This window comes from Otolemur garnettii, unplaced genomic scaffold (assembly GCF_000181295.1).
Source record: "Otolemur garnettii isolate 467f Iridium unplaced genomic scaffold, OtoGar3 scaffold00073, whole genome shotgun sequence".
Lineage (NCBI taxonomy): Eukaryota > Metazoa > Chordata > Mammalia > Primates > Galagidae > Otolemur > Otolemur garnettii.
The window spans coordinates 9,377,558-9,403,138 of NW_003852468.1; the positions used below are offsets into that span (position 1 = coordinate 9,377,558).

Here is a 25,581-nt window from a genome sequence, read left to right on the forward strand (position 1 = left end):
TTCAATTATCAGGGAGAAAGGGAAGCAGGTGGTTGCACAGATAATCCAAAAGCCAAGCGAACAGGCTCTGAAATCGATTCAGAAAGCTCTCTGCCATCAGGCCAGGGAGCACGAGGTAGGTCAGGTTGGACTCAGTTAAAAGGTTTGGTCGATGACATTTCCAAGGACCTTATTATAAGGAGTTGAATGTGTAACAGGGTCCCAATGGCTTGGACTCAAGAAACGGCATTTCCGTGAAGATCCTTCTTGTGAACTGGAAATCTACTTAAAAGCACAGGCCTGTGTTCATGTACATACTCTGTGTTCAAGTATGCCATGAGGATAGATGGATTTGGCTGTAAGTCTGGTGACCTGCAGTGATTCTTTAGTTCAAAGTAAAGATGAGATAACATCCAGCAGCCAATTGATTTGGATAAATAAATAAGATGACTTGCTAACAGTTACTGAGCATGTGCCAAGCATTATTTTATATGCTCCATATCTATTAATGTGTTGGCTAATCACACTAGTCCCATAAATTAGATAATATTTGTATCTCCATTTTATAGTTCGGGAAACTAAGGTTGGAGCACTTGCCTAAATTCACCCAACTGGTAGGTGACCCAGCCAGGATACAGACCCAGACTCCAGGGACTGTGCATACAGCCAGTCTGTTATCAGCATCGCTGACTGCACTGTCCACAGCAGGTGCAGGGGCACACAAACACACTACACACTCACACCACACGTGTGCATACACACTCATGAGGGGCAGATCTATAATGCTTTTTCTTTCTTTCTGAGAATGATATTGGCCTTTGCAGAACACATACACAGGCTGTCAAGGTAGTCTGGGATTAATCTATAAATTCCTTGGGTTAATTTAAATGATTGCATTTACCTGGCCTGGGGCTGGGTTCTTGCTGTGGCCAGGATCTCCTCCTTCTGGTTTCCCTGATCCTACTGGTCCTCAGCTGCCCTGATTCCTTAGCAAGCAAAAGTTTTTAAGGGACATGAAAGTTGTGCTCTGGCTGAGTCCCACCTGTGATGAGGCTGCTCCCTTGGGAGCCTTGCAGCAGAAGCTCCCATCCCACCCATGAGAGAGCAAAACCGGGAAGATAGCCCTCCCTCTGTGCCCCTTGCATCACTTCCAAACTGTATATGGAAGTGGCCTAATTATGGGGCTGGGCAATCCTGGTTAGGTGGGAGGATGGCTGTGCTTATGGCATGCCCTCCCCAGGACAAAAGATCATATCCTTCTGGGGAAAATACAGCTTTCAGGGCCCAAAGCACTGGCATGCTGTTTTCATAGCTGTCCAGCCTTCCCTGCCTGTTTGGACACCACAGAGGGGGCATGAGTGTGAAGGGGTGGCTGAGGACCTCTCAACCTACTCTCTTCCATCCCCAGGCCCTTCCTGGCTAGACCTGGGACCAGCCGTGGCAGCCTGGACCTGTCCTCAGAACCTGGTCTCCCTTTCACTCTGCTATTGCTAATTCTCTGCTGCTATAGGAGAATATTTCACAGCCTGGTTAGTGCCAGCCAGCTCCCCATACACCCAGAGGCATGTGGGCTCAAAGAATGAAAATTCATCTTAGTAGCTGCTTTCGGAAGTATATAAGCAAGAGGGTAGATCTGCCTCTAGAAAAAAATCATAAAATGCATCCTAAACATACGAGCCAAACAGAAAGGAATTTGGGTGATCTACATCCCTCTGGTCTCATGGTTAAATGGGCATTGACTGGGGCTCCTTAGCCTTGGGTGGCGAGGGCAGCTGCCTCTTGTCATATGGAGAGAAGAGCAGTGTGAAAGTCCCTGAACCCCATTATTGCCAGTTACCCTACTCTCCTTCTCCCTCTCCACTGACCCACTAGACAAGTCAGTACTATTTCTGTGACTTAGTTTCCTTACCTGTAACATAGGAATAACCCCAGAGGATTGTTGTTACTGTGGTGACAAATGAATTAGAGTGACGGCTGTGAAGTGCCTAACACACAGTCAGAACTCAGCAAATCTTACCTCTGTTCTCTTTCCTAAGAGCAGCAACATATACAGATGCAGGGTTTAGGTCTCTCTTCCTTGAACATAGGAGAGCTACCGAGAGCAGGGGAGGAAAATGTGGAAGAAGGGAGCCTCTTGGTTTCATTGGCCTTATTGGGGAGTGCATTGGCCTCATTCCCACTCTACAAATGGGGTAGATGGAGGCCTAAGCTGGAAAAATATAGTCAGTGGTCTACAGTCCTGGCACAGGTCCAAGCTAAGGAGAGTTGCTAGCTGGTCTGGCTGATGTTCCCTCGGAACATTCACCCAGAGGAGGGAGGAGGGAATGAATTTCCCAGATACGCCAGGCCAAGGAGGAGGGAGAGTAACAGCTCTGCTGCTGTCTCCTCCTTCAGGGTCCCCAGGTTGAAGGCAAGGGCCCAAGGAGCTGTACATGGTGTACACGGTGCCTCGCCTTCTGTCCACATCACCTGCTCACCAGGCAGCAGACCTTTCCTTGTGGGTACAGCCTGGGTCTCTGCTGCAAATATTTCAGCAGTAGTACAGGTAGGTCCCACTCACGGGGGTTTCTGTGGGGAGCTGATGGCTGCTCTAGGTGAATTCTAAGGTCCTTTCCAGTGTTGTGACCCTATGACCCATGAAAGCCTGCTGTGTACATCCGATAATAACAGCAACATACACAGTACGGCCAGGCACATGCTGTGAGACAGAGACTGTTGAGTACATCACATTACTCATTTTCTTTAGCCTTCACGCATGCCTGTAAGGTAGAGACTGTCGCCATCCGCATTCCACAGGGGAGGGCGACGGGACTTGAACAGATTGTGCCTACCTGAGATCACCAGCTGGCATACGGCAAAGTCAGGAATTTGACCCAAGTGTGTGTGACTCTGCCTAGTCCACTTCCATCGATATACATTTGTTCCATGCTTTCTGCCTACAGCACAGTATCTGGGTTGAGGGATGAGCAGTTGGGGAGTGTTTTTAAAGTGCTGGGCATTGCAGACAAATCAAGGGCTTTAATTGAGATCACTGAAGTACTTTTATGTCATGACTGATAACGTACAAATTGATAAAGCACAGACTCCAGAGGGGAATGGGGAGGGAATGTCTAGTAAAAGTCACTAGAATTCTACAGGTTTAATCTTGGAAGGCTTCCTGGAGGAGGAGACTTAAATCCAGGACTGGAAAAACCCCTGAGTTTTGAATGGCGAACATTGGCCTGCCTGCCTCCTTTCCCACATGCCTGCCACTCTTGACTTGGTCCTGCTCCCTCAATGTCTCTCCAGCCCCCTTTAGGGACTTTAAGCCCCATCCCCACAGTAGCTTCCCCTGACATCTTAGGGGACACTGCTGTCATTTTATGTATGTCCTCCTGCCAGGAGTCAGAGTCCCAGAGCAAGGCTTCCAGAGTCTCCTAATCACAGGAAGCTCACGTGGAATCTTGGGGGAAATTTTTCTCTTGACTCAGCCCCCATCTTAATCCCCCTTCTTAAGCTACCATTCACTGAGTACTTACTTGGTGACAGTTCCTGTGCCTCACACAGTGCCTGGCATATCACTCTATAACTGTTTGTTGATGAATGAATGGGAGTCACGTAGTGAGTAAGTGGCTGGGCACAGAGCGAGACCCGGTGCTCTAAGACCCCAGACAAGCACTCTGCACCACGGCCTGCACCATCACACCACATTACACTGTGGTTTTTCTTTCTTTCTTTCTTTCTTTTTTTTTGCAGTTTATGGCCAGGGCTGGGTTTGAACCTGCCACCTCCGGCAAATGGGGCCAGTGCCCTACTCCTTTGAGCCACAGGCGCTGCCCATACACTCTGCTCTTCTTAAATCTCCAGACCACTTTTTGGCAAAGTTTTTGCCTCAAATGCCATTCCTGGTGGGGATTTTCTGCAGGGCAGCTTTTGGACAGATGAGCAGGATCGGGAGTGTAGAGTTGTTGTAAAACAAGTAAAGCACCTTTTACGGCTTGGCTGGACTTTGAGGACACTGTGCTCACTGTCTCTCGTGAGAGGACAAACACTTGAGATTCCATCTCTGTGAGCTATCTAGAGTAGTCCCATTTGTAGAGTAGAATGGTGGCTGCCAGGGACTGGGAGAGGGGGATAGGGACTTGGTGCTTAATGGATACAGAGTTTCAATGTGGGAAGATGAAAAACTCGGCCAGCGGCTGTGGTTGCACTGCATTATGAACGCACTTAGTGCTGCTAAGTGTGTACTTAAAAAGTGGTAAAAACCAACAGACAAAAGTAAAGGACCAAGCCCTGAACACAAGTGAAGAGGGTGGAGCTGGTCAAGGGTTGGCAGAACAACGCTCCCCAGTGGTGTCCACATTCGAGTCCCCAGAACCTGTGAAGATGCTAACTTCCCTGGCAAAGGGGCATTAAAGCAGCAGATGGTGTTAAGGTTGCTAACCAGCTGACCTGAAGGCAGGGAGAGGGTCATCCATGTGTGTGCAGTGTGATCATGAGGGTCCTTCAAAGTGATGGAGGGGAGCAGAAGAACTCAGAGACATGGCCTGAGGACTCCAGCTGCTCCTGCTGACCTTGAAGGTGGAGGACAAGGGCTGCAAGCCCAGGAGTTAGCCCCGGGAGGCCCACTGCAGACCCTACCTCCAGAATATATTCTAGAACTGTAAGATAATACATCAGTGCTTTTTGAGCCACCCCGTGTGTGGTACATGTAACAGCCGCAAGCTAACACATGAAGCTAACACTGTGGGATTTGGAGCTCAGGATCCCCTGCCATTGTGGTGAGCCCGCCACTGGGAAGTCTCATGTCAGGTTGGCCATTCCCAAAGCTTGAGGGATGTCCTAGGGGGAGAAAGGAGATTTTATTCCACTGGGTAGAAGAGGGGTCACTGCAACTGCCCCCAGCACTGCCTGCCAGCGGCCCTCAGCCCTTGATTTGTACTAACTTATAAGCTCCTCATAAAAACCAAGTGAGGTCCTTACTGTCTTACATTGTACAGAGGAGGAAACTGAAACCCAGAGAGGTTAAGATACTTGCTCAAAGTCACTCACAGCCAGTAAATGGTGGAGCTGGGAATTGAATCAGGATCTTTGCTTTCAGCCACTACCCTCGGAAATTGACGGACTTGCCTCTTTGTGGGACCTGCTCCAGGAAGACAGAGTCTGACGGCAGGAGGAACGCTGGAGGGGGTTTCTATTGGGGGGAGCGGGCACTGCCCTTCTTCATCCAGTTGGTTTCAGTTGTTTAGAATAGTGGTTCTCAACCTGGGGGTCGAATGACCCTTTCACAGGGATCACCTAAGACCATCCTGCATATCAGATATTTACATTACGATTCATAACAATAGCAAAATCACCGTTATGAAGTAGCAACGAAAAGAATTTTATGGTTGGGGGTCTCCACAACATGAGGAACTGGATTAAAGGGTCGAGGCATTAGGAAGGTTGAGAACCACTGGTTTAGAAGGTGTGAAGGCCATGTGAAACTTACTAAGGTGGTAAGAGTCAAAACAATAGAAAAAGTGTTCTCAGAGGAGCATCCTGTACCCTCCTCTCTTCTCTCTGTCCCCATCCCTCCTTTCTTTCCCCTTTTTCCCACCTTCCTCCTATAAATGACCAATCTCCTACATTTCTAGTTCTTCCTTCCTGTATTCCTTTGTGCAAGATACCCATGTCCTTTCTGGTGTCCCTGTCTGTCTGATGTGAGGGACAGCACACTAGGTGCTCTTCTGTGGGTAGCTTTTTAACCTAACAGTATAGTATGTTTAGGAGACAGTGTGCCAGGCTCAGCTTCCTTCATCACAGAGATGTGTGTTTGGGGGCAAAGCTGGGTAAAGAGCCCCCTGTCTTCCCCAAGTACTGATACTTTGATCTAAAACAAAACGAAACAAAAGGAATGTGTGCTGTCACGACCTTTCCCCCGACACAGAACCAAGCTGCCTGAGTGTGTGCTCTGCAGCGGCCTGCCTTTCTGACCTTTCCAGCAGGTCACAACTGAGCCTCAGCATATCTTATAATGAAGGTACGCCATCCTCACACTGAAGAGAGAGACCAGAATCTCCACGTTGCTGGAGGAGAAACTGAGACTCAGAGGGGCTTTTAAGTCGTTTACTCAATTACACAATGATTCAGCACAGAGTTAAGCCAAGACTCCAGTTTTCTCTGTTTCACTTGGGTGCAGTCACTGGTGCCTTAAGGAGACAGGTTACTGAGAAGGGGAGTAGCGGGTGGAATCCAGCTAAGAAACAGGACCAGAGGAAGCAGGTGCCCCAGGGAAAAGGCAGTCGGGAGCCAGAAATCTCCTTCCCCGGTCTGGGGATGGTTGATCTCCTTGTCTCTGTGCTGGTCATCAATTTAGTCACCCATCCGACCAGCATTCTTTTAGGAGCAGCTGGGCCCTTCTGCAGAGAAGGCCTGCATGAACACTTTCCCATCCCCCCCCATGAAGAATGCCATTTAGGGTGTCATATTAAGGACAAAGACCCTCTGCCTCTGGGTGTGCTCGAGTTCAGCAGTCTATGGGTGTCGGGAGTGAATAAGATCGTCTCTTAGGAAGTTTTTGACTACTAACGTGAGGACACTTTCCTGTTCATTGTCATCTCAGTTTTCAAGCCAATTTGCTGTGAGTACAAAACCCTAGCCCAACACAGATTATTGCTTAAAAAAGGAGAAACAGTGAATTACATCAAATCACCTCACTTTGTCCCGCATTCCAGCAGCCTTTCTAAATCTGCCTACCTAATTAGCTTCTTCTCCTAACCCAAAATATGATTAAATCTGTATTAAAAATATCTGTGCAGAGTAGGATCAGACACACCTGAGCATTTTCTAAATTTAGCAAAGGACAATAGGCTCTGGGTTACTTTAATTGGGTGCGGGATTGCTGCAGGAATACATTTTAATTTGGATTTCCAGAGCATTTCTCTGTCTCCTGCCTTTAAATTGCGTAGCAGGGGAAGGGGGAGCAGGACGGCCCGTTCATGACTGCTGTCCCTCCCGACTCATCTCGGAACTGAATGAACCGTGTGTGTCTGCTGGGGGAGGGGACAGGTAGCAAGGCACAAGCAGGATGGGGAGGCAGCTGCGGGATCCCTTCAGTGTCGTCTTCACCCAGCTTTCCCTGCCAGCCCCTAGCTGTTCCCCCGCTTTCTGGTGTTGTGAGAGAAGACACTTGCTCAGAGGTGACAAGTGGCCATGTAGTTGGGACATGCACCGAGGAGGTGCACCTCCATGCTGTTTCTTTGCTGAGAGGTGAAACAGTGCCACTCATAATGATGTCCCCCTAGCAAGTGCCAAGGTGGGCGTCTTACAAAGGGCTTGAATGCCTTTGCTGACGGTACCTGCCACCTTCCATGGCTGTGGAGGGAGAAGACCGGGAGTCCCAGCATCCGGAAACCTCTCAGGTGCAGTCAGCCAGTGGTGCTCAGTAGAGAGTTTACCAAGAAGTGTGTGTTTGATGGGGAGAGGGAAGCCCAGCAGAGAACTGAGGACTGGCTGCCCAGGCTCCAGAGGTAGGCTGAAGTGGGCAAGGCCCAGGGAGTGGCTGGGGTATGAGGAGGCCTGGTCTCCCACCAAGGTTCTCAGCTCCCTGCTGGAATTATTACACCAGGTGCTTGCAACTGATTTTCAATTTGCAAAGCAAAATGAATTTGCATTAATCAGAAAAATCCACAGGAAAGATCATTTAGATTTTAATGCAGCTGCCAGAGCCATTTGGATTCCAGGTTTGCAGGAGACTCTATTAACCCTGATGCCATCACAGGCTTGTTATCTCTCCTTCGAAACACTCACATTTGTGAAGCAGAGGTTTCCTCCCTGGTCCCAGGCTGTGTGGCCATTTGCTTCTGAACCCAGGAAGGCAGGGGTGGGAGGTAGGGTAGGAGGGACTGTCATATTCCACAGTGACATTTCTCCCAGGAAGGGCCATATAGGGAAGTGGTGTGAGGTCTACACGGGGCCGCTCTGGGGCCAGGAAAGTGGGGTCAGCTGTGAGCTCGACTCTGTTTCTCTTCTGAAAACCTAGAATTTGCCCCCACAGGGATGTCTTCATTCCTGGCTGGCCCCTGGCAGCCGCTCGCTCTGCGTTGGGGCTTCCTGGCTGCACAGTGTGCTTGGAGGGTGAAACTATATCTTAGCCTCAACTTAAGCAAATGCAATCAGGGTGGTGAATTTGTGTCCACACCTTTTGCACGGGGCCTTCTGGAGCTGCACAGGAGTGGGTACGACAGTGAGGTGCCTGCTCCGGTTGGGCTTCCCCACTGGTGCTCTCCACCCAGGTGGGGCAGCAGGCATGCTGTGCTGTGTCTCTCCTGCAAAGGAGAAAGGCCCTTCACCTCCTAATGCACAATGACCCCTCCCCCTCTGTGCCATTCATTTGTTTAACAGGTATTTGTGTTCTGAGGTGACAGACACTATTCTAATCATTTGTTGATATAGAAGTAAGCAAAGGAGAATAAAATTCCTGCCCTCCTGGAGCTTATATTCTAGAAGGGGTTGATAACCTAAATGTATGTAAGCAGAGGGTGGAGGGTGACAGAGATGGTGGCTTGCATGCAGCAGAGAGGGGTGGCCCTGTGAGAGCTGAGCAGCCATCTCAGGGAGGCCAGGGAGTGAGCCACGTGTGTGTGGGAGGAGAAGCGTTCCAGACACAGGGGACAGGTATGCCAGGCAGGAGCAGGCCCGGGGGTCTGAGGACCATCAGCAAGAGGCAGGAGGAGAGGGTCACGTGGGTCTTGGAGGCCCTGTGGTCTGGCCTGGGCCTCCTCCTGCTGTAGTGTTTACACCACTGTTGACATCTCTGGCTCGCTTTCTAATGAACCCTTGTCCCCTAGGGAAGAAGTATTGTTTCTATCTGTATCTCTGGTGCCTGGCATGGATGGAGTAAGGAGTCACTGAATGCTTGTTGGATGAATGGAGGGCGGAAGGAAGGAAGAGGGAGGGAGAATGAGAGGATGGGAGGATGGCATATAAGCATCACCACTGGCATTAAACCTGGTAAGTCCACCCCAGGGTTCTCTCCCTGTGCCCACTGGTGAAGTAGTGACCTGCCCTTTCACCTTGCATGTGTCAGCTACATGGGAAGACATGGCTATCAGTCACATCTCCCACTTTGCTCTTGGTAACTCAGTGGCTTACAACCACAGGAGGGAGGCTTGCCCATGGAGGGAGGGGGTTTGAAAAGCAGATGATAAAATCATGTGCCCTCTGCCACCTATGGGTGAGAACTCTGAGGCCTGGAGGCAAGCCCTCAGAGAGAAGATAGAGTTAGCAGGCTTCTGTGGTCAAGGGCGACACTGCCCAGCCCCCTCAGCCTCCTTAGCCTGTGGTCACTCCACAGTCCCCCCGGAGGACTGACCCATCTTGCTGACCCTGGGGAGGGGAGTGTTGGAAAGTGCTGGTAACTGACAGTAAGAACTGGGAAGGGCCTGGCTGGCAGGCCTGAGCTCAGAGGTTGGATGGCCCTGAGAGATGAGGGGTGCTGCTTTAGAAGTGGGGCTGTCCCCACTCTAGTTGATATGCCACTGTCTCGTTCTTCCCGGCATGCTGATAATTTGAACAACAGGCCAGAAGAGGAGGAAGCTTCTGGTCCTGGGATGCTGCTTCTCCCTGTACCTAAAGGTGGCACCCAGAGGCAAAGAGCCCGTGAACAGGCAAAGAAACAGGTCTCAGATCTGGCCTGTCCCTGAAGTGTCCATGTCGTTGGCAAAGCCTGAAGATTTAGAATAGAAAGGAAGTCAGCTTGGAGCTGCTTTCAACCTTTGGGCTCAAAATACTTGGATGTTTGCTTTTGGCTGCATAGCCAAAAAAGCAAAAAGGAATATAAGACCAACCTGGCCAGACAGTAGGTTGCTATCAGCAACGATTATACTGTGCGAGCAGGCTCTGAGATTAGGCGCAGCAGGCCCTACCTAACTCTGCAGTCTGACATCACTAGCTGTGTGACTGTGAGTACCCTCTCTGGGCCTGAGAGTCCTTAGCTGGAAAATAGGTAGATAGGGGGTTTCCACCTCACAGAGGTATGGTGAGGATTAACTGGGTCGATCGACATTATATAATAATCAGCCCATAGTAAGTTCTCAATAAATGCCAGTTGCTACCTTTTGAGGGGACATAAAGGAAGGAGTGGAGGAAGACATGTTTAGAAAAGAAAGCACAGTAGGGGAAGAGACTAGGCATCCCCCAAAGGGAACACTTCCTAAAGCAGGTCAGCCTTCAAGAATTAGAGCAAACAGCCGTTCCTGACCAGGGGGTGATCCAGCAGTGAGGCGCGAGGCTGCCTGTGTCACCCCCCAAGTGGGGAACAGGAATTCAGAGAGACAGCTTCCAGCTCCCATGCGGCTGCCTCCCAAAGCCAAGCAGCAGGAGAACCGGGCCTTTGTCTAGGTCTGTCCCAGCCTGGCTCTTTGAGGCCCACTTCCCCACTTGGGCCTCAGTTTGCTCTCCTGAGAACAAGGGTGAGTGGACTGGCTGGCCTCCAGGTCCCCCCATGGCTCACCTGTGCCCTTCCCTGGGACAGGCACCTGTGAGATGGTACAGAGATGAGGCTCAGTACTCAGACATACCTGGATTTGACCCCCAGACCTGCCAGTTTCTAGATGGGTGGCACATTACCTAACCACTGTGCCTTACTCACCTCATCTTTAATTATAGGATGGCTGTAAAGTTCAAATGATATAATGTATATAAATGCTGAATGGTGTCTGGTACATAATTGCTCAATAAATTGTAGCTATTGCTATTGCTACACTAGTTACTGTTCTTATGCACTGTCGCAGAGCCTTGTGACCCAGCCTAATGTCCCCCCCCATCTCAGTTTAGCGACCTGTTATGTTATGGAAGCCATGAACTATGGAGATGAATCATACACAAACCTTTTGGTGTTGAAGTTACATAAAATTCCCTGCAAAGTTACCCTGATGTATCTTTAATGGTATGCATAATTGTTTCAGAGCTGTACAGTAATTAGGCATAAATGGCAAGCTAGGCATGTAAATGAAAATAATTAGTATATATAATAATTAGGCAAAGAAGGCCTTTTTGTTGCCAGCAGGGAGGAAGGAGGATACTAGGGCTGGGAATGAGGATAGGGTCGGGGGAAGGATGTCTCGGCCCTATGTAGTGTTCCTCGAAGCCCAACCTTTGTCCGATGTGGGATGACTGGTCCCATTAGCCACTCTACCCTAGCTTCCAGTACTAGAACTTGCTTCCAATCGGCAGATGTGCTTTCATCAGTAACGCTGAACTTGGGAGGAGAGAAGAAAGAACATGACTAATTGCCCACAAGAGCTTCAGTTTACTGAAGTGGGAAGGGACTCTTCCTTCTGTTGGGATAGTCAGTACCTGAAACGGTGCCTGGCACAGAGAGAGCCCTCACACATGTCTGGTGAGTGAGTAGGAATGCCTGTGAGGTGCTTGGAACAGAGAAGCTGTGGTGGGCAGGAAAATCAGAGGGGAAGAGAAGAAGCAGTGAGTGCAGCTGACACTCGGGAGGCCATAGAACAAAGCAGTTAGGAAAGTGGGTTGTGAAACCAGACTCCCTGGGCTGAATTCCCTATGTGATTAGCTGTTCTACGCCTTAGTTTTCTGCCATGTGAATTGGAAGCAGACTGTGATGAGGACTGAATGAGTTCATATAGTTAATACATGTAAAGTGCTTCTTAGCCCAGTGCAGGGTACACGGTCAATGCTAAATAAAGCCATTTATTGGTCATTCTTATGACGTTTTTCTGTAAACATCTAGTGTCTTATGAACCCTAGCCACATTGATTCTCTGTAACTTCGCAGCTGAGAAATGGGTAGATGGGATGAGCAACAGAAAGAGGAATTAACACACAAGAGGTGAGACAGGGAGCTTTGGGGTCTCTCATTCATTCAACATACACTTAGATTTACTGAGCACCTTGCATGCTGGGCCTGACTGTAGGAGCTAGTGGTTCAGAAGAGAACCAGATAAGCAAGGTCCCCACCTTCTTGGAGCTTACAGTGTAATGGGGGAGACAGTAAATGTAAGTAAGATGTACAGCATGTTGGTTGGTGGTAAGTGCTACAGAGAAAAATTAAGGGGGGGAGAGAATGAAGAGAGCTTAGGGTAGAGGGAACCAAACTGGCCCCCAAAAGAGCAGTCATTATGCATTTGCATATGTGTGTGTGGGTGCTTAGTCTGTGGCTTTTCTGTGATGAAGTTTTCAATTCCAGGGCAGCCAGAAGCTTCCTTCTTTCTGTACCCAACCTGAATTTGCTCGGGGAAAGTGTTATGCCCATTGTTTTACAGGTAGAAAAGTAAAGGTTTGAAAGGCCTGTCCAAGATCACATAACTAGGAATCAAGTGTTGGCCAGATCACCTATGTAAGGCCAAGAAAACACATTTGAAGAATCATAATTGCTAATATATTTGGGATATCAATCAGTGCAAACACGATGCTAAGTACATCATTACATGTTTACCTCCTTGAAGGCAGGTGCTATTATCCCATTTCGCAGATGAAGAAACTGAGGCCTAGAGAGATGGAGTGATCTTCCTGAGTCCACATAGTTAGAACCCAGTCTGCTTGTATCTGTCTGACTCCAGAACCTGCTCTGTTAACCACTAAAGTTGCTTTTTAAAGATACAGTGATGCTTGCAAAATTTTCCAGAGAACTTGAAGGAGTGTTCAAGTGGGTAAGAGCTCAGGCTCCGCATGTGTATTCTTAGGGTTTGACCCTGGCCCAGCCGTGTACTAGCTGAGTGTCCCTGAGCAAGTCTTACAACCTGTCAGAGTTTGTCTGTACAATGGGGATAGCATGTAACCTCCTGTAGTCTTGCTGTGAGGGTGAAACGAGTTAACCTCTATAGCACTTAGCACAGTGCCGGGCACAGGTTAGCACTGAATGTGTCAGCTATTAACATCAAGAAACAACCTCTTGGTGCCCAACCCCCCCCCCCCACTACCCAGTTAGGGGAACGCTGAAGACCAGCCCAGGCAGGGGAACAGTGGTTTGGCTGGGATTTTCTCGGGCTGGTATTGGGCTCTCAGTTGTTGACAGTTCTTCCTTTGGCTCAGGCGGGCCCCCTTGCTGTTCCCTCTTAGCACTAGAATGGATTCAGCTACCTGTGACCTCAGTCCCCAAAGAAACCCATAAATGGTGCCAGGTAGAGACCCTATTGCTCTTGTTCAGTATGTCACCTGGCACAACGTGGGCACACATTCTAGGGCTATTGAATACCAGTGCAGTCGGTGCCATGGGCAAGGGACATGGGGGCATCCCCAGGAGTTGAGAGTGACGCTGGATAGCAGCTGCCTTGCGCTGCCTGGGTCAGCTGACCACAGAGGTCATTTGAAGTGAAGCATACCCAAACTTTCACTGCTGGCCCCTGAATGTGTGAGTGCCAAGATGTGGACAAGACCAGCAAAGACCTGCATTTCCTGATACCCGGCCTGGCTCCAGGAGCCCTGCCTAAGAAGTGTTCACTTAGAGTGGATATCCCTGCAGGGTTTGGCTCCCCTCCCAGGGAGGAGACAGCAGTCAGAAAGGAGGATGCTCTTGTCCCTCTCAGGGTCATAGCCAGAAGCAACATGATTTCCCCTCCAGGGACATTAAAGAGTCAGGTGCAAGAGAGCACATGTCTCCGTTGGAGGGAAGACAGATCATGCTGTTATTTCTTAAGTGTCTTGAATTAGCCCAGAGCTGCCCCAGCTGTGACCTCTACTCCTCCCAAACTAAGACCACAGACCACCAAGGGCACCCTTGCCCTGGCCCTCCAGGCTGACAGAGTCCTGGTAGAGAGACATGTTCTAAGCACAAGGGACCTTTGGCCACTCTGCTGGGATGAGTCCACTCTGCTGGAGTGGACAGCACCTGAGCCCACGCTTCAGCCTGTGGCTTGGTCTTCTGCATGTGTTAACAGCCATAAAATAAAAACTCCACTGCTTGAAAAACAAGTTAGAAATGCTTTTTTGTTTGGTTTGGTTTTTGAAGCCCCATCTCTGCTTCTCTTAATGGACTGTTCTGCAGGGCCTAATGTTCCCCGGAATCCCCTGTGATCCCTGAGTGTCGTATTTGTGGCTTTATTACAGCACTTAGCACACGCTACTGTGATAATTTGTTCGTATGTCCATAATCTCCCCCATCTAGGCTGGGCCATTCCCTTTTGCTCCTGCAGTCCCACACCCAGTGCTTGGCACAGAGGTGCTTAAAGAAAGAGTGTGGATATGAGCAAAGTGGGGGGGCAAGATGCACGGCCCTCCCGGGCTGGTGCCAACATGAGCCATCTACTTGCCACTGCTCAGAAGCAAAGAGAAGCTGGGTTAGGGTTGTGCTGCTGGTCCTTGCCCATGGGCCCAGTGGAGAGACAGCCTGTGAATTCTGCCATGATTTGAAATCTTGAGCCATGTCACTGGCCCAGCGGTCAGACACCCCCACACCCTCTGCCCAGCCTCTTCTGCCCAGTGCTGCTGGCAGCAGCATATCAGCCTACCCCGCTGCCCTCAGGAAGAGGACTGAGGTAGGGAGAGGCCATTTACCTGCCAGGGTGGTAGTCTCTAGTCACCTGACCATTAGCACTCGTGCCCCAGCCCCCTGCACTCCACTGAGGAACTTAGAGCTTCTGAGTGGGTAGTAGGACCCTGCTGGATTTTTCATTGACACAGAAATATGTGCAAGCTCTTTAGCTGATAGCACAGAAATAAACTTCTAAGATGTTGACCCAGGTGTTATCACGCCGGGGATTAGAATCCGGGAGATGAAAGTGAAAAGGTCACACACGCACTCCCAGCAGTCCGGCTGCCCAGGTGGGATCCTTCTGAACTCTGGAGTGAGGCCCGACTGCAGATCAAGGTCCTGAGCCTGAAGCTTCGGAGGGTGGGGGTGGGATGGTGCTCTGAAGCTGTCAGAGAACCAGAGTGGTCATTTGGGAGAAGGTGGGGCATGAGAAGGTGGGGCACAGAAAGAATGACTAGGGTCTAGGACAGCCTGGGGGCCGTCTCGTCCTCTCCAGCTCAGCCCTGTGTGGTGGAATCAGAGGGTTATGACCGAGCTGGACAGGAACACAGACAGGAAAGCGCCTCTGGGCACTGTGCACCTGACACTGTGTGGGCTGTCAGGTATTCGGGATGCAGCCAGAGTTACCCAGATGAGCCGTGCCTGCTCCACTTTGCCACCTTCGTTCTCAAGACTGAGTCTGGCCAGAGGTCTAGAGGGTCCTGGAGAATGTGCCTTGACTCTTGGAATGGCTGGTTGAGCCTTTAGGGAACTTCAACACCATGTATTCCAACCCATTCATTTTGTTGGTGGGAAAACTGAGATTGAGAAGTCAGACTGTTTGCACACAGTCCCACAGCCAATGAAGACAGAGCCAGGACAGAACCAGTGTTTATCTGAAGCCTGCAGGGAAGATCAGATCTGAGTGTGTGTGCCTGGTTTATCCCCAGACTGAGCCTTAAAGGCAGAGACTTGATCAAAACAGAAGAGATGCTCAAGAAACATCTACTGGACACTGTACATTGCTAGCTCATTGAATTCTCACAAATAGCGTATGAAACAGGGACTACACTTCTCCTATCGATGAGGAAACTGTGGCTCAGGAAGGTCAATAACTTGCCTAAAGTCACACAGCTACTAATTGCTAGATGAAGAGCTCAAATCCAGATCTGACTTCAGAGCCAAAGTATATCTGGCAAGGTTCCCGTATGCCTCCTACATGCCCGGTACTGTTCCAAGCCCTTACATGTATTAATTTAATTAATCCTCCTAACAACCTAGGAGATAAATATTGTTATTATCCCCACTTAAAAGGGAGGAAACAGGCACAGAGAGAATAAGTGTCTTTCCCAAAGACACACAGCTAGAAAGGAGAAGAAGCAACATTTAAATCTAGACTTCTTGGCTCAGAAAACTCACTCTGCCGACTGTACTATAGTCAGTAAACGTTTGTTGAGGTGATAAAAGTACAAGTGGGTCTTCAACAGTGCTCTCAGCACTCGGTGGTCTGGGGTATAGAAAGAATCCCTCTTTTCCCGACCACAACCATATCACCTCTCCTCAAACACAAATTGAAGACCACTTCGATGTGCCGGAACTTGCTGGAATCTTAATTTTACCTTGTGTTCAAGGCAGAGAGACTCAGGCAGTTCCTCTGAATGTCTCCTTTCCTCCCCCCTTGCCAGTGCCACCCTGCTCATGAATTAAAGATGCTGCCTGTGGCCATGGGCTCCGAATGGCATTGCCTCTTTTGTGTTCATCTTGGACAAATTAGGGCTGCCTGCAAGCACTCGTGGGCTTCAAGGCAACAAATAGTCGGAGACAGAAATGTCTACAGAGTGAGTTTTTCAGCTGCCTTGAGAAGAGAACACCCCTGGCTGTTGTAGTAACTTCACTTTTTTTAATCATTGCTTACCCGTAAGTACTTCCCTCTTATCACCACCATCATAATGCCCTGGGTTTAGGCATTATCTCCCCAGGAACTCAGAGCTCTGGTTCATCCTGTTGATGTTCCTAACAGTTCTGGGGAAGCTGAAACCAGGATGTCTTTCAGCTCTAATGTAAGGAAGAAGAGTTAACATTGAAAATAAGCAATGACTCCTATCCAGAGCCTGGGAGATGCAGGAGGTTGATGGTACTGAGAAGGAAAAACGTCACTGGGAACAGGTGGGAGACTTGTCCTCTGAGCCTTTTACTCTGCTATGCTGTGTAACCTTGGGCCTCTCTTTGGGCCTCAGTAGAATGAGAAGCTGGAACCTAGATCCTGAAAGACACAGAAGAGGAAAGTGGTTGGGAGCACTTTATTCAGAGACCTGGACTTGAATTCTAACTGTTCCATATACTACCTGTGTGGCCATGAACAATGTTCTGCCTGTGGCTGTCTTAAAGTTCTCAAGGAAAACAGACCACTCTGAATATTTGGAACAGAGGGAATGTAATGCAGGGAATTGGTGACAGATGATAGAAGAATGAGAAGCGAAGCCACATGGGGATAGAGAAGTGAACAGAGATTAGCAAGAACTACTCTGGGCGGGCAGAGACTGTATTATAAGACCCCTCAGTGAGCATCACTCAGCAGAAGCTTGAATTATGGTGGCCCGTCTGGAGGGTGTCACCTCACTCAGCAGAGAAGAGAGAAATACCCTGGCCTCTCCTTTCCTCCTGCCCTCCAGTCTTCTGCCAACCAGTACAGGAAGCTGGGAAAGGTAAGTCCATGAAGCTGAGGTCCTGGAGCGCAGGACCAGCTCTCACTCTCTGCCTGACCTGCTTCTTTGCAATGATAAGGTTGACTGTCCCATCGTGCTGATGTGAGCCTTCTGCCTAGTGGGATGTGTTAACTATGGAATCCTAACTACTAATTATTAAGATCCTCTGATTTTCTCCTCTGTGGTAGACTAAGTGTGTATGTGTGTGTTGAAAACACTGCTTTGCCTATGGGTTGGGGTTTCTGTTCTCAGAGCCAAATGAGAAGGGAAGCGTGAGGAGGGGCTTCCATGCATTGGACAGTGAGTACCACTGAGTAACAGGCGCTGTGCTGGACCTGAGGGGCCCAGAGACATAGGAAGGGTGATCCAGGCATAGATTCCAGGTTGAACAGTAGTTTTGTTATTAAATGATTTTTAAAGAAATTTTTTACGTTATTTGCTAGATTCAGGGTTTCATCCAAAGAGGCCCAGACTCACGGCTCTGGGCATGGCTGCCTGGTCAGCGCTGCTGCCAGACAGCTCCTCACCCTGCATGCTCCCTGTCCTGCCCCTAGGGCCAACGCTAGTCTCTTGTTATTCTCCTTCTCCTGCCCCCACCTCTGTGAATGGTCCCTTCAATGGAGTGTCTTGTGCCCTCTCAGATGGGCTCTGGTTACCTGGCCCTGACCCAAGTGCACCACTGAAGGCCACTCTGCCTGAGGGAGCTGCAGTGGCTTCACAAAGGAGGTGGAGGCCCTGTGCTGCGGGCTGTGGAAGCAGACTCCGGCTGCACTGCCTTCAGCCCTGGCCTTGTGCAAGTCACTCAACACCTCTGAGCCGCTTTCCACAATTGGTTTACAGAGTTAAGAATAACAGATAATAAGATGATAAGAGATAACAGTCCCTACGTTGTGGGGCCCCTACAGAAGTTGAATGAGAAATAAATGAGACAACTTGCGAGGACGGCTTAGCAGAGTGGCTGGCATATTGTAAGAGCTTAATCATGTTAGTTTCCTCACTCTCGCAGGCCGTGAACCTGTCTTCTTCCCCCCAGAATCCCCACTGCTGAGTATGCTGCCCAGCACAGGGCCTGGCACGCAGCCCTCAGCAGTGTGTGGGGTTTGAGAATGAAAGAACTGAAATAAGAGGACCCTTCTCAAAGTCTCCCTCCTGGGGCCAGAAGAGGGATTGACTTTCACAAACAGTGGCCTGTCCCTTAGGAGAGGAGCCCTGGGTGGCAAAGTCAAGGCAGCGCCATGGTGATCATAAATAGGAAAGACTTTGGTTGTTTGGGGGTGTTGGGGCACTCACGGGGCTGCTGGGTGGCTCAGCTGGAAGTGGACCTTCAGCGTGAGTGTGGAGTAGCAGAGGTCGTGGGGTGGGTAAGGAAGGAAGTGGGCACGATGCACCAGCCCTGGGCAGGACCCAACCGGGGGGCTCCAGCTGCCCCTCCGGCTCACACTTGGCCTGGGGTGTTCAGCAACAAGAGACTGTTTCAGAAACAGGGGAGGGAAGAGGAGGAAGCGCCCAGCACTGGAGGCTCGAGCGCTGCCAAGCAAGCTGGTACTGGAATTATTTGCAGTCCATATGCCAATTTGCTTTGTCATTGCCTGGCTATTTTTAGAAGCCACTGGCGTATCTAGGAAACCAGAATCTGTTGACTGTGTTTCTTCAGTGCGGGGAGTGTGATTATTTCTCAGAGATGCTAGAGGAATGTGTGAGGTCGGGCTGTGGGAAGACGACCTCTTCTCCCCCTCGGGTCAGGACTCACGTGCAGATAGCGCCCACACGGCTGCAGGCCCTGCCCTCCCAAAGGGTTGGTTTCTGCTCAGTTGGTTGTGAGTTCAGGGTCTGGGTGACCTTTCCCAGATGGAACATCGGCAGGGAGTGGAGGCCTCCATTTTGGCTACCAGCTGGAGGGTCCAGGTGGGGTCCTCTCCTACTCCCTCGTGTTTCCCAGGAATTAGGTGCCCATTTGTCCACTGGCCTAGGGGCAAAGCTGTCCTTTATTCCCTGTGCCTAAGGAGAAATAAATGGAAAGGAGAGGGGATGATATAGCAGCAACTTGAGCTCCTAATGGGAGCCTTGAAATATGTCCCATCTCCCTCCATCCAGGTTGGCTCCTTTGAGAGCAGCATCACTCATTCAGACACTGCCTGGAGCCCAGAGAAGTGGGTGGCACCCATTTCAAATCATTCAAGTCCTAGCCATCCAAAGTTGCCATCTCAGGGATTGGGTGCCACCTTTTGCTGGGTTAACCCATAGGTAAGACTGCTGCTGAGGGGACTCAGTGTGGGTTTAATTAGAAGAACTTTAAATTGTAAGGCTTTCTATCTGTTAATGTGTAAATTTGCCTGGCCTGCTCCAGAGACATCATCCAATCTGCATTAGGACCATTTTGGTAAGGGAAAAGGTGAAGGTTTTGGAATAAAATCCAAACTCTTTACCCAGACCTCCCAGGCCTTATCTGATGAGACCCCTGCCTCCTTGTCTGACCCGTTTCATACCATTCCCCCTTGTCCTCAGGGCTTTAGCCCCTCTGGCCTTCTTTCCAGCCCTTGGGCATGCCAGTCTTCCATCTGCCCCAGGACCTTTGCTGTTGCTGCTGCTTTCCCACATCTTCACGCGGCAGCCTCTTCTCATAATTCAGGGCTTAGGTGAATGGCTAAAGGTGCCACCCACCCCAGCCATGTTCCCCAGCTGCCTCTGTTTGGCCCTATTACCCTTCTATATCCACAGGCCTGTCACTACCCACATTTGTCTCACTGGTTTACTTGGATGCCTGTTTACTGTTCGTCTCTCTATCCAGAATGCCAGTGATCTGCTCGCTTACTGTGCCATTCCCGCATCTAGAGCAGTGCCTGCCACTTAGCAGGAGTTCAGTGAAGTTTTCTTCATTAACCGATGTGAATAAGCTCCATGTGAACAAAAACCTGTGTATCTGGTTCACTGGCATGCTCCAGGGCCTGGCACATCGTAGGTACTCAAGAAAATTTTGCTGAATGAATGAAGGAGGCCTGGCGGTGAAAATGGTCCCTGAGCTCAGGCTCTGGGGCTCATGCAGCTCAGCATGAACCATCTCCTGTGATTTTATCATCTCTCTCTGCCACCCCTTGAACAACTGCCCTCTTCACTCTTCCTCAGCTGCCTGTCCCCACAGTGCCTTCAACACACACAGCCACTTAAAATGCAAACATCATTTCCGTGTTAGGTGGCAGAAGCATGAGAGTCTGTCCCATCCCGTGCACAGAAAAATAATCTCATGAAACCTGCTCCATCACCACGAGTTGTGCTTCCTGGTTCATCATTCCCTGCCTCCAGCCTGGAAAAAAAAAAAAATTACTTCCTATTATTCCTGTTGGGGAACAAAGAAATTAAGTGGGTTTTGATTGTTTATTGCGTGGGCCCCATTCAGCCCTTCACTTTCGTATTAAAACTACTATCTATCGCCACTCTTTTCTGATCTCAGTAGCAGCTCCCCTCTGCCCTTTCCAAATTCCTCTGTGCCTCCAAAGCCTGTGAACTTAGCGCCATCCCAGAACTTACTATAATCTGTGGCAAGTACCTATGTCCCTATTGTTACCCCACGAAGCCAGGAGCCATTTAGTGGTGAGGACTGTTTGTTTTCTTAATCTCTGTCTCTCCAGGGCTTAGCACAATGCTGGTAAATCTTTAAGAAATGCTGGAGAAATGCTCTGTTCTCGCCCCAACCCCCACTGCCATCATTCCATTTACTAAAAGTTTTTTAAACTCTGGTTTTCAAAAGTTTCCAGGTCTCTTCCTGACTCTGCTCCCACACTCACCTGAGCGACAGTTCGCTCAGATCTGTTAGGGCTCATTGTTTCCTCAGACAACTCCTAGTGTTGACATCACTGTCAACACACCCTTTACAGTTTACAAAGTGGTTTTCTTGTGCTTGGCCATTTCATTATTTCTAAGCCACCCCTATCTCCACTGGGCTCCAGTCAGAAGAGGTTCTGAGTCAGCGTGTACTGAGCACTTACTATGTTCCACGACAGGATTTGGGTATTTTAAGTTTTCTTCTTCTAGAAGCCTCATCATGTAAATTCTTCCCAATATGCAGGGAGAACAGGCTCACTAAAGCAAGGAGGCAAATCTCCAGGGTCCTGTATTCCCAGTGCCTCAGACATCCATTCCATATTAAGACCCACTTGGGTTCTGGACCAGCCTTCCTCATAAATGGGCCCACCCAGATTTATCAAAATTCAAATTCCCTATGCAGATGAGGCAAGCACCTGGATTGTGACTTATCCAGTGGAAAGTGAAGATGGGGTAGTAGAACTGTGGTCCCCAAGCCCCCAGCCTTGGAGCAGGACCAGTGGGTGTCCTGTTAGGAACTGGCCGCACAGCAGGAGGTGAGCGGCAGGCAAGCGGGTAAAGCTTCATCTGTGTTTACAGCTGCTCCCCATAACTCGCATGGCCACCTGAGCTCTGTGTCCCGTCTCGTCACTGGCAGCATTAGATTCTCATAGGAGGGGAACCATACTGTAAATCTGTAAACTGGGCATGTGAGGGGTATAGGTTGCATGCTCCTTACGAGAATCTAATGCCTCCCACCCTGTCCATGGAAAAACTGTCTTCCATGAAACTGGTCCCTGGTTCCAGAAAGGTTGGGGACCACTATAGTAGATAGGAAAGTGCAGTTGTCTGGGATGGGGACTTCAGAATTAGTCCTGGGATTGCACAGGGCTGTCTTTCTCCACCTCCGTTCTCTCATCCTTAGGATAAAGACCCTGTCCCTCACCAGTGTCATAACAAGATTATATAAGACTTTGAGTTCCCGCTCGGTGCCTGTGGCTCAAGTGGCTAAGGCGCCAGCCACATACACCTAAGGTGGCAGGTTCGAATCCAGCCCGGGCTGCCAAACAACGACGGCTGCAACCAAAAAAAATAGCCAGGCATTGTGGCGGGTGCCTGTGGTCCCAGCTACTTGGGAGGCTGAGGCAGGAGACTTGCTTGAGCCCAGGAGTTGGAGGTTGCTGTGAGCTGTGGTGCCACGGCACTCTGCCCAGGGGGATAGCTTGAGGCTCTATCTCAAAAAAAAAAAAAAACAGACTTTGAGTTCCAAAGGTCTTTGTAAGAAGAAATACATATGTGAGGGCTCATCCCCCCCCCACCCCGCTTTAGATGGGCTCCCCCATTCCCACACACTTAGGAGTCTCTGTTGCCTCAAAGGCAAGTAGGCATTTTTCTCACAGCCCACTCCTTCCATGAGGCTAGAGCCCCATTATTTCTTCTCAGTTCTGTAAGGATTTGAATTAGTAATGATAGCAAGCCTCTACTAAGCACTTACCAGGTGCTATTCTAAGCACCTGTTAAGAGTGATTCTAAGCACTCCACATACTTGTAGTTCAATCTTTGGAATGGAATTATTACTTTTTTAGGAAATGGGTACTTTTCCATAAATGAGCATGGAGCCTGCAAACAAAAACTGTGCTACTTTTTCATGTCCAATCTACATAGTTTTTTATTTCTTTTTCTTGCCTTATTGTACGGGCTTGGGCTTTTAAAATAATGTTGAATGAAATGGTGAAAGCATTCAGACTTGCCTTCTTACCAGTCCAAGTGGGAAAACATCTAGTCTCCACTGTCAAGTATTATGTTCGCTGCATTCTTTTGTCTTTTTGAAGTGTATAGAAGCTAGTGGAGGTCAGTTTTTCTTGTCTGGTATTGGTGGGTTTGTGCTTTTTAAAAATCAGTCTGGCCATTTTAAAATTTCATTCATCTTTTTAAAGAAAGAACTCTTAGTTATATTGAATTTCTCTTTGCTTTTCTGTTTTCTGTTTCATTGATTTGAGACTTTTCTTCTTTTCTGACATAAACATTTAATGCTGTAAATTTATGTCTAAGGATTGCTTTAGCTACTACACACCCCTGCGTTTGGTATGTTGTATTCATTTTCTTTCAGTTCCAAATATTTTCTAATTTGCCTTGTCCTTTTTTATTTGATTCATGGGTTACTTAAGAAGTACATTATTTAATCGTGAGGATGTTCCAGACATCTTTTCAGTTTTTATTTCTAGTTAAATTCCATTATGATCAAAGTAAAGACTTCAAGTGATTTAATTTCATTACAGTGTAATGAAACTTTTTAATTTATTTATTTACTTTTTGCTCACTGGTTATAGCAGCAGAGACTTGTTTCGTAGTCCAGAATATGGTGGGTATTAGTCAGTGATTTATTTGTACCTGAAGACAATGTATATTGTGTTGCTGGGTACAGTGTTCTAAAACTGTCAGTTCGGTCAAAAAGGTTGATGAGATTGTTCAAATCTTTTACACCCTTACTGATTTTTGATGACTTTTTCTATTAATTACTGAAATGGGACTGCTTAAATTTCCAGCTAGAGTTTTGGTTTTGTCTGTTTATCCTTACATTTACATCAGCTTTTGTTTCACATATTTTGAAGCTCCATGAGCGGGTATATATATATGTATATATTTAGGGTTGTTACTTCCTTTTTGATGAATTGATCTCTTTGTCAAGGGGATATAAAATATCCCTTTTTATTCCTGGTAATATTCCTTGTTCTAAAATCTACTTGGCCTGACATACTCACTCCAGTTTTGTTTTGATCAGTGTTTTCTTGGTATATCTTTTTCCATTCTTTTCACTTTTAACATACCTGTGTCTTCATATTTAAAATATGTTTCTTATAGACAGGATATATTAATAGTTATGTCATGCTTTTTTATTATTTATTTAATTTTTTGGAGACAGAGTCGTACTTTGTTGCCCTCTGTAGAGTGCTATGCCATCAAAGCTCACAGCAACCTCAAACTCTTAGGCTCAAGTGATTCTCTTGCCTCAGCCTCCCAAGTAGCTGGGACTGTAGGTGCCCACCACAACATCTGACTATTTTTAGAGATGAGGTCTCACTCTGGCTCAGGCTGGTCTCGAACCCGTCAGCTCAGACAGTCTACCCGCCTCGGCCTCCCAAGTGCTAGGATTACAGGCAGGAGCCACCATACCCAGCCTGTCATGCTTTCTTAAAGATTCAATAATACAAACTCTATTTTTTTACTGAAGTTTTTAGATCATTTATATTTAATGTAATTACTGATGTAATTGTGTTTAAGTCTGTCATTTTATTATTTTAATTGTCACATATGTACTTTGTTCCTGTTTTCCTCTCTGCTTTATTTCATAGTGAGTGTTTTCATGATTCCCTTTTATCTCCATTGCTAGCTTACTAGCCATATCTCTTTGTTTTGTTTTTTAGTGGTTCTCTGGTTTGCTCTGTGTGTGTATGTATCAAAGTCTACCTTCTAATAATGTTATACCACTTCATCTATATTGTAAAAAAACTAGCTATGCATGTTTATTCTATTTTGTACCTCCTATCCATTATGATACTGTTATTATACATTTGATAATCCCACAACACAGTGAAAATTTTTTGGTTTACACAGTTAACATTCTTAGAGATATTTTTTAAATGAGTCAAATGTATTCTACTTTACCCACATATCTCCTCTGTCCAGTGCTTTTTATTCCTTGGTATAGATCCAAATTTTTGTCTAGTCTCATTTTCCTTTTTCCTAGAGAACTTCCTTTAAAATTTCTTATAGACATATCTTATAGACATATTTCTTATAGACATAACTTAGCTTTGATCTGAAAAAGTATTTATTCTGCTTTTAATTTTGAATGATATTTTTCTGGATATAGATTTTAGGTTGATAAGCTTTTTTGTTTATTTCTTTTTGGTGCTTAAGGGTGTCATTGTCTTGTGCTTTACACAATTGATGGCAAGAAGTCTGCCACCTTGCCTTTGTTCCTCTGTATGTAATGTTCTTTTTCCACTGGCTGCTTTTGAGAGTTTATTGCTGGTTTTTAGCAATTTGGATATAATGTGACTTGGTGTGGTTTTCTTTATGTTTATTGGGAATTCAATGCATTTCTTGGATCAGTGAGTTATAGGTTTCATCAAATTTTGAACATTTCTGACCATTTCTTTAAATATTTTTTTCTGTGTTCCTCCTTCATATGTGAGATGGTTTGTTATTATCCTACAGGTCATGGATGCTATGTTCTTTTTTTTTCCAATCACTTTTCTCTCTTTGCTGTAGTTTGGGTATTTTCTTTTGCTCTTTTTTCAAATTCATTAATCCTCTCTTTTGATACATCTGATCTGCTATTAATCTCATTTCTTATAGTTTTCAATTCAGTTATTGTATTTTTTTACTTCTAAAAGTTTTATGTGGGTCATTTTTATGTGGGTTTCCCATTTCGGTCCTCATCATGTTGTTTTCCTCTACATTCTTGAGGGTATTAGTATATTTGTTATGTAGTTTGAACATTCTTATATGCTAATTCCATCATCTCTAAGTAATTGTCTATTTATTGGATTTTTTTCCCTGCCTCATTGGCTATTTTTTCTTTTTCTGCCTGCCTTTTTGTTTTTCTTTTTTTTACTAGATGCCAAACATTTTTACTTTGTTGGGTGCTGATTTTTTT

At 47.6% G+C, this 25,581-nt stretch overlaps 1 protein-coding gene across 1 annotated transcript in view; it reads left to right on the plus strand.

The window, feature by feature from the left end:
* Nucleotides 1-25,581, plus strand: part of KCND3 (potassium voltage-gated channel subfamily D member 3) — a 222,947-nt gene that overhangs the window by 51,585 nt on the left and 145,781 nt on the right. The gene's annotated exons all lie outside the window — the stretch shown is intronic.